Source organism: Antechinus flavipes, chromosome 4 (assembly GCF_016432865.1).
Source record: "Antechinus flavipes isolate AdamAnt ecotype Samford, QLD, Australia chromosome 4, AdamAnt_v2, whole genome shotgun sequence".
Taxonomy (NCBI): Eukaryota; Metazoa; Chordata; class Mammalia; order Dasyuromorphia; family Dasyuridae; genus Antechinus; species Antechinus flavipes.
The window spans coordinates 258,820,005-258,835,325 of NC_067401.1; positions in this window are offsets into that span (position 1 = coordinate 258,820,005).

Sequence of the window (15,321 nt, forward strand, 5' to 3'; positions counted from 1 at the left end):
GAAAAAAACATATAACAAAATACTGACCAATCTTGGACAGTAAAATCAAATGTTTGACTATGTCATAAACAGTTTTAAAGTTTATGATGTGAAATGTGACTTCTAAGTAGCCTGTGAGATCAGCAATCACTAGCCTTTGGTGCTATATGTTAGGTAACTTGTTATATACTAAAGGTACAAGTTCAAAAGTGAAACAGTACCTCTCCTCAAGTAATTAAAGACTAATTTTCCAAATTTTAAAAAAAAAAGTTGCTTTTGGAAGATAGTAAATTGTGACTACAACAAAATTTATATTCTTAAAGGGTATTTTCATGTTTAAAAAAATTAGAATGTGGTATTCTCTCTAAAATAAGGATGGAACTAATTAATGTCTAAGATTCCTTCTAGTTTTGACACAATGAATTTATGAGTCCAAGATTTATTATTGAAGATTGAATCTGGAAGTTAAGTTATTTAAAGAGACTTGTTAATTCTTAGCAATCATACTGGCCTCTTGATCTAAACTAGCATCTGTCTACCAAGTCTTGATGTTGCCTGACCATAAACAGACCATAAATTGGGGTCTTTGGGACAACTTTGCCACAAAGAGCTCCCTAGAGCTATTTTTAGACCTGATCCCAAATCTCTACTAAATAAGTTTCATAATCAGACCTTGGAAAGAAAGTGTGATGATTTAGTAAATGATAATTAATAAAAGCTAGAATTTATGTAACATAGAACTTCATACAAGCCTCACAATAACCCCCTAAAATAGGTACCCTCATTATCCCACTTTGGGAATGAGAAAACTGAGGCTGAAAAAGGTAAGAATACAAGGCAAAATTTTAATTCTGAGCTTGACACTCCAAATATAACTCTTCAGCACTTAGGTGTGTGCCATTTAGCTACCTCATAACCGTACCTAGAATTTATACAGTGCTGTAAGCTTTCACAAAGCACTTTATATCTAGTCTCTCCTTTAATCCTTACAACAGGTGCTAAAATTATCCCTAATTTTACAGATGACAAAACTGAAGCAAACAGGTTAAGTGACATGCCACAATTAGTATCTGAGGCAAACTTTGGATTTGTCTTTTCTTGACTCCCAGGTCCAATATTATTTATTTGTGCCATCCAGCTACCTCTAACATTCTTTTCTCAAGCATGTCACATCTTTCTTTTCCCCACCTCTCTCAACTGATTTTACCGAGAAAACTGAAATCATTTAATGTGAAATCATTCCTTTTCTTCCCCTTTTAATCTCAAAACCACTGGACATAAATCCTTCTTTTCTTTGACAGTGAGATGGCTCTTCTTGCCAAGACCCAAACCAACCAATGTGCCCTTAATGTTATTCTTTCTGGCTTCTCCAATACAGTGCAACCTTAGTAATCCCCACTTTATAAACTTCAACTTCTGATATATGAATATAATAGAATACTATTATTAGAAATGATGAGCAAGCAGATTTCAGAAAAACCTGCATAGACTTACATTAATTGTTGCAAAGTGAAGTAAGCAGAACCACAGCATTATACATAGTAACAACAGTTCTATAAGATGAACAACTCTGAATAGTTCTCAGCATTACAATGATCCAAGATAGTTCCAAAGAACTGATGATGGAAAATGCTGTCCACATCCAGAGTGAGAATTTATATAGTCTGAAAGCAGATCAAAGTATACTATTTTCACTTTTTTTTTTCATTTTTTTCCCCTTTTGGTCTGTTCTCTTACAACATATCTAATATGGAAATATTTTACATGATTGCATATATATAACTTATAGGAAATTGTTTACCATTTTAGGGAAGGGGGAAGAAAGGAAATTTGGAAATAGAATTTTTAAAATTAATGTTTAAAAGTTTTCTTTACATATAATTATAAAAAATATTTTTAAAAATTTAAAAATAAACTTTAAATTCTCTCTTTTTAGTAGTTCATTCTGAAATATCTACAGACAAGTATTCCTTCACCTTAAAAACAAAACAAAACCTTCACCAGGTCACTTAAGAGTACTGATCAATTGAAGAATGGTTAAAGAAATTGAAGGGTATGAATATAACAGAATGCTTGAGTCTATAAGCCACAACAAAAGACATTTTCAAAGAAACTGGGGAAAATTTGTATGAAATGATATGAAGTGAGCAGAACCATGACAATAAATTTCTATAATTACACTATAAAAACATCTTTAATAAATGTAAGAAATGATCAATACAATGAACAATTATGAATTCAGAAAACTAATAATAAAGCATGCTACTCACCTCCTAAGAGGTGATAGACCCATGATGCAAAATAAGAATTTGTTTTGCTTGACTATATTTCTTACAAGAATCTCTTTCCCCGCCCCACCCCACCAAAGGAAATTAAGTATAAAATTGTGAATATAAGTTGCTATTAGTTGGAAAAAAATTTTTTTTTAAACTTTACTAGACCTTTATCATACCCTTATTCTATCATCCTATAATCTCTCTTCGCTTTATCATTGGATTCTTTGGGGAAAAAAAATCTTTATGTCTTGCTTCCAGTTCCTCTTTTATCAGGTCTTTTAACCCTTTACAATATGGCTTTTAAGCTTATTACTAAACTGAAACTTCTCTCTCCAATTACTAATGACTTCTTCAGTTTCCTTATGGTCTTTTCTAAGTCATCCTCATCCTTCTTGAACCTTGCTGCATTTCTCCTTTCTGCGTTTTCAAGACACCATTTCTTGGTTCACCTACTTGTCTATCCACTCCTTCTCAGTCTCTTGATGGCTCATTATCCATATCTTGCTTCCTAACTCTGGGTGTTCCCCAAGGCTCTCCTTCTTCTCTCTCTACATTCTCTCTCTCTGTGACCTCATCAGTTTCCCAGGGGGTTAATTATCATTTCTCCACAGACTACTCACAGATCTATATATCTAGTGCCAGTTTCTCCCTTGAGCTTTCATTCCAAGTAATAGTTGCCTATTGGATATTTGAAACTGGATGCCCCAAAGCCATTTCAAATTCAATATATCTGGAACAGAACTCATTTTCTTTTCCCTTAAACTCTTCCAAATAGTCCCATTCCTATTGAAAGTACCACCTTCCATTCAATTTCCCACAATCCCACAAAATCCCACAAGACCTCAGTCTTGCCAATTTTACCTCAATATTTCTCTTACATCTGACATCTTCTTTTTCATCACATAATTACCACCTTGGTTTAGACCTTTATCACCTCTCATCAAAATTATTGTCCCTGCCTGAAGTTTTTCTTTCTAGTGAATTTTCTACACTGCTGTTAGAATGATTTTCCTAAAGTTCAGATTTGACCATGCAATTTCCCATAAAATTCAGAGACTCCTCCCCATTGTCTTTAGAACTAAATATAAATTTCATTTAACTTATAAGTAGTAAGCATGTTATGTAGCAGGTACTTGACAACCTGACTTCCACCTGTCTTTCTATTTTTCTTTTGGATATTGGATATTACTGCCGTCTTACAGCAATCCAGCCAAACTGGCCTTTTTTTTTGGCTCTTCATCATAACTCTATTATTTTGATGCCACTGAGTTAGCTATCTCCCATGCTTAGAATTCAGTCTTTTATCATTTATACATGTCATAGCATCTCTCTTTTTCTTCACAACAAAGCTCTAGCACTACCCTTTTACCAGAAGTTCTTAACAAAGGATCATGAACTTAAGAAAAATAATTTGAAGAATGGCTGAATAAATTATGGATATTGTTGGATGTTATGAATGTTATGAAATATTATTTTTCTATAAGAAATGACCAACAGGATGATTTCAGAGAGGCCTGGAGAGACTTACATGAACTGATGCTAAGTGAAATGAGCAGAACCAGGAGATAATTATTAATTATCTCCTTCAACAACAGTGCTATATGCTCATCAGTTCTGATAGACATGGCTCTCTTCAACAATGAAATGATCCAAATCAGTTCCAATTGTTCAGTAATGAAGAGAACCAGCTATATCCAGCGAAAGAACTATGGGAAATGAGTATGGACCACAACATAGCATTTCTACTCCTTCTGTTATTGTCTGCTTACATTTTTGTTTTCCTTCTCAGGTTATTTTCACCTTATTTCTAAATCCTATTTTTTTTTTTTTTTTGTGCAGCAAGACAACTGTATAAATACGTATACATATATTGTACTTAACATATACTTTAACATATTTAACATGTATTGGACAACCTGCCATCTAGGGGAGGGAGTGGGAGGAAGGAGGGGAAAAGTTGGAACAGAAGGTTTTGCAAGGGTCAATATTGAAAAATTACCCATGCATATGTCTTGTAAATAAAAATCTATAATAATATAAAAATAAAAATAATTTGATAATTGTATTTTGACATAATTTTCTTTGTGATACTACTTATTTTAAACATTATTTTGAAAAAGGAATCATAAACTTTACCTCATTTCCCAAAGGAATCCATGACACAAAGACTTATTCTAAATGAAACTTTTCTATCCCAATTACTAGTGTTCTCTCTCCTCATATGTAGTTTTCATATTTAGTCTTCATATACTTATATATGTGCAGGATGTCTAAAAATCTCAGTGCAGAAACACAATGTTATTTCTATACTCAGACTTTTGGGTCATCCTATATATGTCTCTTCAGCTAGAATTTAACAACTTTGATAATAAACATTATTTGTATCCTTTGTATTCGTTTATTGAATGACTGGCATATAGTGGATGTCTAATTAACAATGCTTGTTAATTGATTTATTCATCCTATAGAAGGGCAATGGAATCAGTAAGATGGGATTTAAGACTTGCCTACTAGCTCAATGTCATAAAAGACTCTTTAAGAATCTTAAGTTAACGAGCAGAGTTTATCACCTCCCTAAGTGAAAGGAGTTCCACAGTTTTCAGACTGAGGAATTCATAATCAGATCAAAAGGAATAAATAATTGGGCAGTGTCTGGCAGAATACAGAAGAGTGGAAGATGGAGAGCTTTATCTTCCTATTTGCACAACTTTACTTGTTTCTTCTAGTTGGGATAGATAAAAGAAAATTAGATAAAGGAAAATTCTCAGACAGTATCGATATAAAAAAAGGCTACAAGGTCAAAAGTCTAAATATCAGTTTGAAAGTAATTTTTATTTTATTGGCCAAGGAGAAAACCTATAATCCTTTAATAATCATAATCAGGTCACATGAATCTAAACATATAATACAGCTAATAGCTCCATGATCTATGTAGTACTAATGCTGTTCTTACAATGACTTTTTAAAAATGACAAGTTTTAACAGGCTTGGAATATTTAAAATAGTTTGTTGTAATAGTTGCTTGTAGAGCTAGCAAGCATTTCCTAATTGTATAGCATTGGAAATCACTGGATAAAAATGGAAATAAGGTACTGTGTTTGCTAGGATAACATTCCATATATGAGATATTAGATTGTTTAAAAAGATTGCCAAAAGGAACTGGAAACTGAGTGGATGTCCATCAGTTGGGGAAAGGTGAATGTTATGGTATATGAATGTATGCAATGTTATTATTCTGTAAGAAACTATCAGCAGGATGATTTCAGAAAGGCCTGGAGTGACTTATGTGAAATGATGCTAAGTAAAGTAAATAGAACCTAGGGAACATTGTTTACAGGAACAACAAGATTATGTGAAGATCAACTCTGAAGGACTTGGCTCTTTTCACTAATGAGGTGATTCAAGCCAGTTCCAATAGACGTGATAGAGAGAGCCATTTGCATCCAGAACGGGAACTTTGGGGAGTGAATGTAGATCATTACCTAGTACTTTTATCTTTTTTTTTGTTGTTGTTATTTGCTTTTTTCTTTTCTCATTTTTTTCCCTTTTTTATCTAATTTTTCTTAGGCACCATGATAAATGTGGAAATATGTTTAGGAAAAATAAAAATAAAAACACTGACAAAAGTACTCCTCAATCAGAACTGATTCTTGTGAGTCATTTTTCTGTCAAACCTAACAAAACTGTTATAGGGAGTTTGGGGTGAGGGATGTCTCAGAGTTTTGATTAAATCGTAGATTAACTAAATGTGAATTCATTCTTATACTAGAACAAAAAATCCCCCAAATTTGAAACTTTCTTTCATGTGAGAAAGAGTTTATAAGGAATTTCTGAGTGTGCAAGGACAGAGTATACTGAGGAAAAACAATTGATAATTTTTCCCTAGTAGGCTGATAGGCTGATCTTAAGGAAGTATTAAAATTACTAATGCTAAGTATAGTACTTAATTGAGAGGCCTTTGAAATGTATGTGTGCAATAAGTATACCCCGAGGAAAGGAAAGTTTAGTAATTTCATGAATGAGCCCATTCCAAAAAGCAGACTTTCCTATGTTGAATCACTTATCTTTCAGTCCAGTGAAACTGGCCTTCTTATTATTCCTCTTACATAAGTCTCCATTTTCAAGCTCCATGTCTGTGTACTTGGCTGTCCTAATCTATAAAATTCTCTCCTCACCTCTACCTTTTGGAATCCTTAGTCTCCTTTAATATTCATCTCAAGTGCCTCTTTCTACATGACACCTTTCCTGATCCTACCAGCTGCTTAGTGTCCTCTCCTGCAAATCATTTGGTGTGTATTTTGTAACATTTGAATGGGCCTTCTTATATATATGTTGTCTTCCCCATAGAATTAAAACTAAACATTAAAACATGTCATGGGTTTTGAAAACCTGTTAAAATCACATGGGTCTACATAGTTCAGGGAGCCATTAGCTATATTTAGATTCATGTGACTTAATTATGATTATTAGAGTGTTTATGAAAGATTTCCCTTCTGTTTATCTCTGGAACTCTTGTATCCTTAGCTTGATTGATTGATTGATTGGTAGTCTACAAATTGACAGCATCCACCATTGATTGTGATACTAGAAAAGCACTGACTTAACAAAGAACTGATCTTTGTTTAGAACTTGATTTATTTCTCCCAGAGACTTTGGGAAAAGGACTTTGAATACATCCTGACTAATCAGTAAGAAAGTCTCATAAGAGTTTAAAGTTTAGTCCTCCCCAAATGGACTAAGTTTGAGTATTGAGGCTTTATTAAAATTATTCTATAGATAGCTTTTGCTTTTACTTTTGCTTCGCCCATTCTCCTCATCCAATACACTATCCTTTGTAACAATTTTTTTTTTTTAATTTGGCAAAACTCACTAATATCTCAACCCAATCTGACAATATTGGCAGTCACCTATACCCATAGTCTCCAACTTCTATGAAAAAGGGAATTTTCTAGCCAAGTTTGTTCATTAAAATTATTTACTTTCTTTTTAAAATTCTATTAATTTCTTTTTATATTTATACTCTATAACACTAGTATTATATATATTGTTTTCCTATTTTTGCTTACTTAACTTTGTATCAGTTTATCATTTTCATATGCTTCTCTGAGTTCATTTTCATTGTTTGTTATAATTCATAAAATTCCATTACATTCATGTACTATAATTTTCTCACCGATTTCCCAATTAATAGACATCTATTTTTTTTTTCAGTTCTTTGCTTCCACAAATACAAAAAAAGTTCCATATTTTACTTTACTGAATCAAACTAGTATAGCTGAGAGCCATTTAAAGGGAGTGGATAAGCCTAAAGTTTATTAAACAGAGAAAAGACTTTAAAGTTTATTGAATAGAGAAAAGACTTTAGTCCTTAAAGCCTATGTATCTTTACAGATTGCCAGAAACTATCACCAGTAATCCCAGGAACTACCAGCAAAGTCCCTGAGATGGCAGCTTTGATTACCTACAAAAATCAATCAAACATTAAGCACATTATGTTTGAGACATCGAGGCACTATGCTAGATGCTAGAGATACAAAGATTAAAGAAGAAAAAAACAGAAGAAGAAACCATGCTCTGAAGAAACCAGAATGCTATCAAATGTAATACCAAAAGCAAAAATTATAAAGTCCATAGGATGAACTCCTAATGGAAACAGCTGGGACTGAGAGGAAATAGGGAAGATGCCTTAGCCCCTACTACTGAAAATTCCTCATTCTGTATTATTCAGATACTATGAATTAGAGACAGAGACCAAGACAGAGACAAACGACAAACACACACACAAACACACAAACACATATACATACATACAAAAAGAGAAAGAGTTGAGCTGAATCTTAAAGGATGAATCAAATTTAACATTCTAGTCATATGAAAGGTGCAAATACAAATTCAGAGGTAAAAATATCCATGCAGTATTTGGTCTTCCTGATTTTGTTCTGTGCCATCTAGCTGCCCACCATGCAGTGTTTTAGAAAATAGCAAATAGAGACTAATCTTTTTAAAGGAGAGGAGCTATATTTAGGATAAGTGACTAAAATGATTAGAATGGTAAAATAGGATATAAAGAATTTTCTGTTGGATGATTGCTGAGCCCAATCTGTGGGTCTCCTTGAAAAACATAAACCTTTTTTTTTTTTTTTTTTTACTTTTGTTAGATGTCAGGATAGTTAACCCACTAGATATATGGTAAGAAGTTCCTTAATATATATAATCAGGACAAAGTTGTAAGAATTTGATTAACTTTACAAAATGAAATACATTTAAACTTAATTAGTACATACTTAGTATATACTAATATATACAGTGTATATATACACCAATGTATTTCTTTGTGATAAATGTATACTATGTATATATCTTGCACATGATATAAATGAATGTATTTATATAAAAGTTAATATGGAAACTGTATTCTCCTGCTTGATCAAATTTGCAACTGCTCTAATAATTCATCTATATACTTCCTAAAGTAAAGTCACCTAATTATGTTAAGAACAGAAAAAGAGTAAGGATACCATCCATGGATGGGGAAGAAGAGTTTCTAGGGTGCAAGAGTCTTATCTTAGTTCCTTAGAGGGGCCAAAGTTAGGCATGCAGCCCCACTAGTTAAGTGATGTTTATGTCTCTGTGTTTTCTGTTTTGGTCCAGAGTCATACATGAGCAGAACATCTAGGAAGCTACCCACTTTAGTGGAGTGGGTCCCAAAGAGGAGCCCAGTAACTATTCTGGCTTGATATTATTTTCATTTTTCTGCCAAAAATCCATCTCTTTTCTCCTAGTCTGGAACCTAATTGGTTTTCTCCAGGTCTCTTGAGGAGTCTGGATGAGAAAGATATAAAGCTTTTAGCTTTAAAAGCTGATCACTATTCCCAAGTACTAACCTTGCACTCCTATGCTCAAATATTAATCTGCAACCATTATTCAGGTTTTTCATGTTGTGTGCCAGCCCAAAACTATGATTCTTATTTGAAAAAGAACCCTCTTTCCTCCACCCTTACCCAGGATACATCATATTTGAAGCACAGCCCTGTGACCATATTTCTTTCAAATCAGATCAGCCTTTCACATAGAAATTTAAAAAACAAAGAAGATAAGTCACAGAAATATGAAAAAGGAGGAAGAAGAGGAGGAGCAGGAAAAAGAGGAGATGAAAGAGAAGGAGGAGGACAGATCTTTCAAAAATTGGCTGACCAGCTTAGATGATTTTGGAGTTTGTGTTGCAACTGAATGGTGATAAGGCAAGTTAGGAAGAAAGGTCAATCGATTGGGCCTCACAGGGATTCTGAACTTGAAAAAGTGATCTTAGATTCAAAAATATCTTTAGTCTCTACAGGTTAGTAACTAGATTTTATTGTTTTGTGCAAGGGTAAGCATCTGGAGTTGATTCATACTAGCTAAACTCACAAGAAACTGATATCAGAAGATGAATTCATATTCATGTACAATGGGATCAATGGTTGCACAGGTATTTCTCTGGGCATCTCCACCAAGGACACTAAATTACAGATTAGAAAGTGGTAGAGAATTATATCAGAAAGATTTGCTTCCATCAATGGAATATTTGCTGAAGATTACAAGGAAGATGCGGCTTAGTCTGAACAAGAATTTTCTAATAATTGTAGCTCTGAAAAATAGAATTTATGAAGTAGGGAGTTCTCTGTCACGAAAGATATTCAAGCAGAAGCTGCATAACTACCTATAGTAATAGTGATTTGAATTAGTTTTAACTTCAGAGAATCAGAGTACATCTTCATATATATTATTTAAATTGTCTTTTAACCCAGATTCCATGATCTGATGAATTAAATGATCCTTCAGAATGTTTTCACAATGCTAGAAACATTAATTAGTCTCATCAAAATCAGAGAACATTTTCTTCTAGATAGTGTTAGGGACCCTCATGCTAATTTAAAGGTATTATTGAATTTATAGTAGTATTTTGTTATGTCTTTTTCCAAGCAATGGATAAAGTCAAGAAATTGCCTAAGCTCTCCTCAGTTTTCCTCAACAACAACCAAAAAAAACTTGAAGTCAAGCCTCTGAATAGATTCTGGAGTCACAGAACCTACAAACAGATAGAAAGGCCAGTCTCATTGGAGTAAAAGAGGAGTGTAGCCCAGCAGAGATAGTGTCCAGGCAAGCCAGTGGGGGATGGTCTTAGCTATAGTAAAACAATCCATATCCATCAAAAAGACAGTAGCCCAAGCAGACCAGTAGTGAAGTTTCCAGTCCAAGCACAGAAGCAAATTCCAGCCCTGGAAAACAGGCAAAAACAGGCAGGATTAAGTAAGACTACCCCCAGTGCTTTCCCAAATGGCAAATCCCCAAAAACTGAGGCCCCAGTACTCAAAGCCAAAGCTCAAAGGGCCCCAAAGCTCAAAGTGACACAAGAAGGTTGAGACAATGCCCTCTATGCACCAGGAGTAGAACTCCATTTTAAAAGCCACAAAATAAGCAAAATAATAATAGTAATAATGAATTTTTTAAAAAAAAGAACCTTGACCAAAAAAAAAAAAAAAAAAAGCTGCTATGGTGACAGGTAAGATCAAGCAATGGATTATGATAGTTCAATTATTCATTCAAGGGACATTTGTTAAGTGCTTTCTAGTGCTAGACACTAACCCCAAAGCAGTGACCTAAAAGCTTATGTTTTATTGGAATGGAAAGTAACATGTATATAATAAATAGAAAACTGTTGCAAAGTATATTTAGTTGAGAGAAAAATTAACAATTGAAAAGTCTCATCTAGAAAACATTAAAATGTTTGAGTTGAACTTTGAAGGAAAATAGGAATTCTAAGTTGTGGTGATCTTTTTCTTCTTTAATATAACATAAGATCGTTCTCTCTGGGGAGAGCAAGTTTCTCGGGGAGGTTTTCTGGAGGCAGTCTTAGTATCAGTTAAGAGTAAATAATCACCCAAAACGCAGCCAGGTGATAAAAGTTCAGATCTTTTATTGCTTCCAATATAGCCGGGTTAGCTATCTCTCTGCTTGGTTCCAAGAGCTCCCTCCGAATGTCTCCAAATCCAAAGGTTTGTCCTTCAGTCCTCCAGCCAACCAAGTAGAAAATGGAATGGATCTCTCTTGCCTTGGAGAGAGGGCTTGTGGCTCTCAATCTCCAGTATAGCCCGGCTAGCTTTTCTTAGAAGCCTGTCTCTCTCCTTGGTTCTAAGAGCTCTTGCAGCTTTGTCCTTTGCTTCTGGCTCTGCTTTCTTCAGGCTCCAGAGCCAGCACCAAGTTGAATCTGTCTTGCCACTGACCAAATTGGAATGACAGTGAAGTGAGCATTAGTGAAGAGTTCAGAATGGCTTCTTGGTTGCAAACTTAGTATTGTTTGTCCTTTGTTTTCAAAAAGGCCCATGACATCAGGGATGTGATGCAATGACATGCAAGTGAGTTGGATTTAAGTGAGGGAAAGCCGTGCAAGATCACCTGCCTCACTTTCTCCTCCAGAACAAACCTAGTGACTGGAAAGATGGTACTCTTGACAGACATAAAGAAATTAGAAGATTGGATTTTGCCAATATAAAGAACTGGAAAGAAGGTTGGATTTTTGAGGAAAGATAATGAGTTTCATTTTGGTTGTATAGATATATAGGTCATCTGCATAAATAGTAATCATGGGATCTGTGTAGAGAAAAAGTTTAGGGAGAAAAGAAAAATGGGTTCAATCCAGAACTTTGGGGATAGCCTGTGCAAAGACAGAGAGGAAAATCAGAAGATGGAATGTCATATGTGGGGAATATTAAATGTTGTCTTAACCTGTTTCCTCTTCTACAGAATGAGGGAATCAGATTATATGTTGAGTTCTAAGGTTACTTCTTGTAGAAGGCCAGAACTCTGGAGAAGTATACTTGAAACAAGGTGTTAACTCAGTGGAATTGAGGAGATGATGGTTCTCTAGTTCATATATATACACTTAGTACTTAGTATGGTGATGTAATGATTCTCTAGTTCACACATATTCAGTATGCTGTAATGATGTAATTGTACTAAGGTATATAAGGGCTGAGAAGGACTGGAAATGAGACATTCTATTTTTGACCATCCTGTTGGCTGTCCTGCCTCCTTCACTTTTCCACTAAGACCAAGAACTCGGGCTGATCCCAAGGTCCTCCAAAAAACTAGCCCAAACATTACAACTTCTAATCTTAACATTCTATGACTTTATTCTAAGAGAAGAAGGGATTAAAAATGGCATAGTGAGTAGAGAACTGGCATCAGAATGTAGTAAAGAAATTTAGATTCAAGTGTCTCATCCAAATCTCTGATGTATACTGGTTCTATATCTGGTCACAATTCTTTAATATTGTTATTTGTCAAAATATATATATATATATATATATATATGTGTGTGTGTGTGTGTATATATATATTGTTATTTGTCTTACATTCTCAAAGGGGATCAATGACATTAGGAAGATGATGTCCAGACTTGCAAGTGAATTGAATTTAAGTGAGGCAGAGCTGTGCAAAGTCATCAGCTTTACTCTCTCTTCCAGAGTCATCAGAATCCAAGGCAATTAGTAATTGTCTGAGAGACCTTGACTTTTTTAAGCTAAAGTCTTTCCCAGGTATCAGTTTGGCAATGCAGTATTTAAAGGTTAGGTACGAATGAAGGCAAAAAATGACCTAGTTTGTAAGTTGTAAGAAAGTACCAACCTGCATTAGCAGAAAAAGTTTTTTCTTTGGGAGCTCCCCCTACCAAAGAAATCACAGGTCAAGTTCTGTTCTCATATAGAGTAATTTAAAGAGGATGAGAATACTAAAACCTAGGGAGGAAAGTCACAACTTTCTAATGCCCAAAATAGCCCTCTAAAACTATTCATTGCTCTTCAGTTTCTAGTCTATATTTGTATTGTTCAAGGGAGCTTCCTCATTAGCAAATTTACTGCATCAAAAAAATATTCCAGTCTCTCATCTCTAAATGAGATGGGTTACAAGAAGCACTTAAAACCTATCCTTTGGGGACAGCTAGGTAGCGCAGTGGATAGAGCATCATCCCTGAAGTCAGGAGAACCTGAGTTCAAATTTGACTTCAGACATTTAACCCTTCCTAGCTGTGTGACCCTGAGAAAGTCACTTAACTCATTTGCCTCAAAAACAAAAATACAAAAAACAAAACCTGTCCTTTGGATGGGATCCATCTTGGCAACCCCAAAGCTTATCATTAAACTTTCACTTTTACTAGAGTTACTAAGAAACAGTTAAATTGAACTTCTTCCTCTCCTTTCCTCTAGTAAGAAAACTGTACTAGTGAAAAATCAAAGTCAACATTTGCTCTGCAAAAGGAAAATAAGAGACAAAAAGATTCCTAGACATTCAACTGGAATAATTAGCCCCTGTAAAATCATGAAAAATATAAAGTTCAGACTATATTTAAATGAGAGGCAGTTTGGTTTAGTAGAAAGAGTAATAGACTTATAAAGCATGTCTCAGGTCTCATTTGTCTCCTTAACTATATATTAGACCCAAGATAAAGTTTATTCTGACAGGTAAAACTTGACTCTTCCCTAAGGATTCTCCTTGATCCCTTCACATACCATTAGAATAATCAACAAATTTTTGTTTAAGAGCAATTAGTCCTAGAACTCAAGGATTTGCATTTCTCTTATTATTAGTAATTGGAGGAGTCTTTCATATGCTTATTACAAGGCACTTGTAAAAGGATGGAGCTCCTGGTTTGAGGTTCCTGGTCAGAGGGGAAAGTGGAAGGGAAGCTTGAGGCATCATCCCTCCATCCCATGATTAGAGGTGATTACATTTCCCATTAAAAAAAAAAAAAAAAAAGAACCAGTAAAGAAGAAAGAATGCCATCATTGAAACATATTATGGGAATGGGGAAGACTGCAGTTCATCTTCAAAGGAGGACACTTTAGTAAAAAAAAACAAACAAAAAACTTCTACCTCAAAGAGTAATGTGAAATGGTTCTCTGCCCAAAGAGAATGTATAGAAGAACTCAAAAAAGAATTTAAAAATCAAATAAGAGTGTGTGGGACAGCGATCACTAAGCCAAAGTAATTCAAATAGATTTTTCTCAGAGCCAGAGCAAAAAGCAGTTTATTCAATTCTTGCAGGAAAAAGGCATCACCTTCACTAGTATAGTTTAGTGAAGAGAGGCAAAGCATAGGCAACAGCAGGTTTTTTTAAATCCTGAACTTGTACCCCACCTGTCCCTGATTTAGTATCGAGGTTCACAGTCTATCACAGAAATCCACTCCATTCTCAGGGTACAAGAACAGGGGGACTAGATTACAAAAAGGTTTGTGCAAGATTAAGCAAAGGTATGTACAAGCAAAGAGGGTTTTCCTGGAATTGTAGTTCTAAACTATGGCAGAGGTCAGTTTTCTGAAAAGGCCTCACGCTCATCCCATTTAATCCCTTCTCTTTTTTGTGTTCTTTTGAGGACTTCTCACATTAATCCTGATATAGTTCCTTGACTTCTATATCTATCTCACCTTTAGGAGTTTTTCTATCTTCCTGATTTATGGGCTCTCACCCTGATTCCCCATTAATTGGGTGTTACAGAAGTCACAGTACATGAATCTCCACCTTTCATTACATATCCAGTCCCTACTACCAAGGAGCTTCTTTTGGTTCCACTCTTATTCCTTAATATCCTTGTGAATTTCAGTTTCATTTCTCCAATTTAATTTTCATAACTGTGGAAAACAAATGCGCATGCATTTCTCACAATCCCACTTTTTTCTTTTTAATAATTTGATTTCCACATCCTTTTTTTAATCTCTCATATCTGGCTAATTTTTTTACATTTCACTTCATAAGTCGATTAACCCTTGCACAGATCTCCTTACACAGGATGGATAATTAATCCTTGAATTCTCTGCTAATTCTTTTGATAGGGCTTTACTAAGAGTGAGGCTACTTCCAATTGTAACATCTGTTCCTCCTCTTTCTGCCACTAACTTTTCTAGAGTCATTCTATTTTCTCATGCCATTCTGTTAGTAGCATCTAACCATTCTGTTATTTCCTTCACTGCTTCTCTGGTATAACTTATCCAATAATATTTACTCACCAGAGTAGGAATGACCCACAACCAG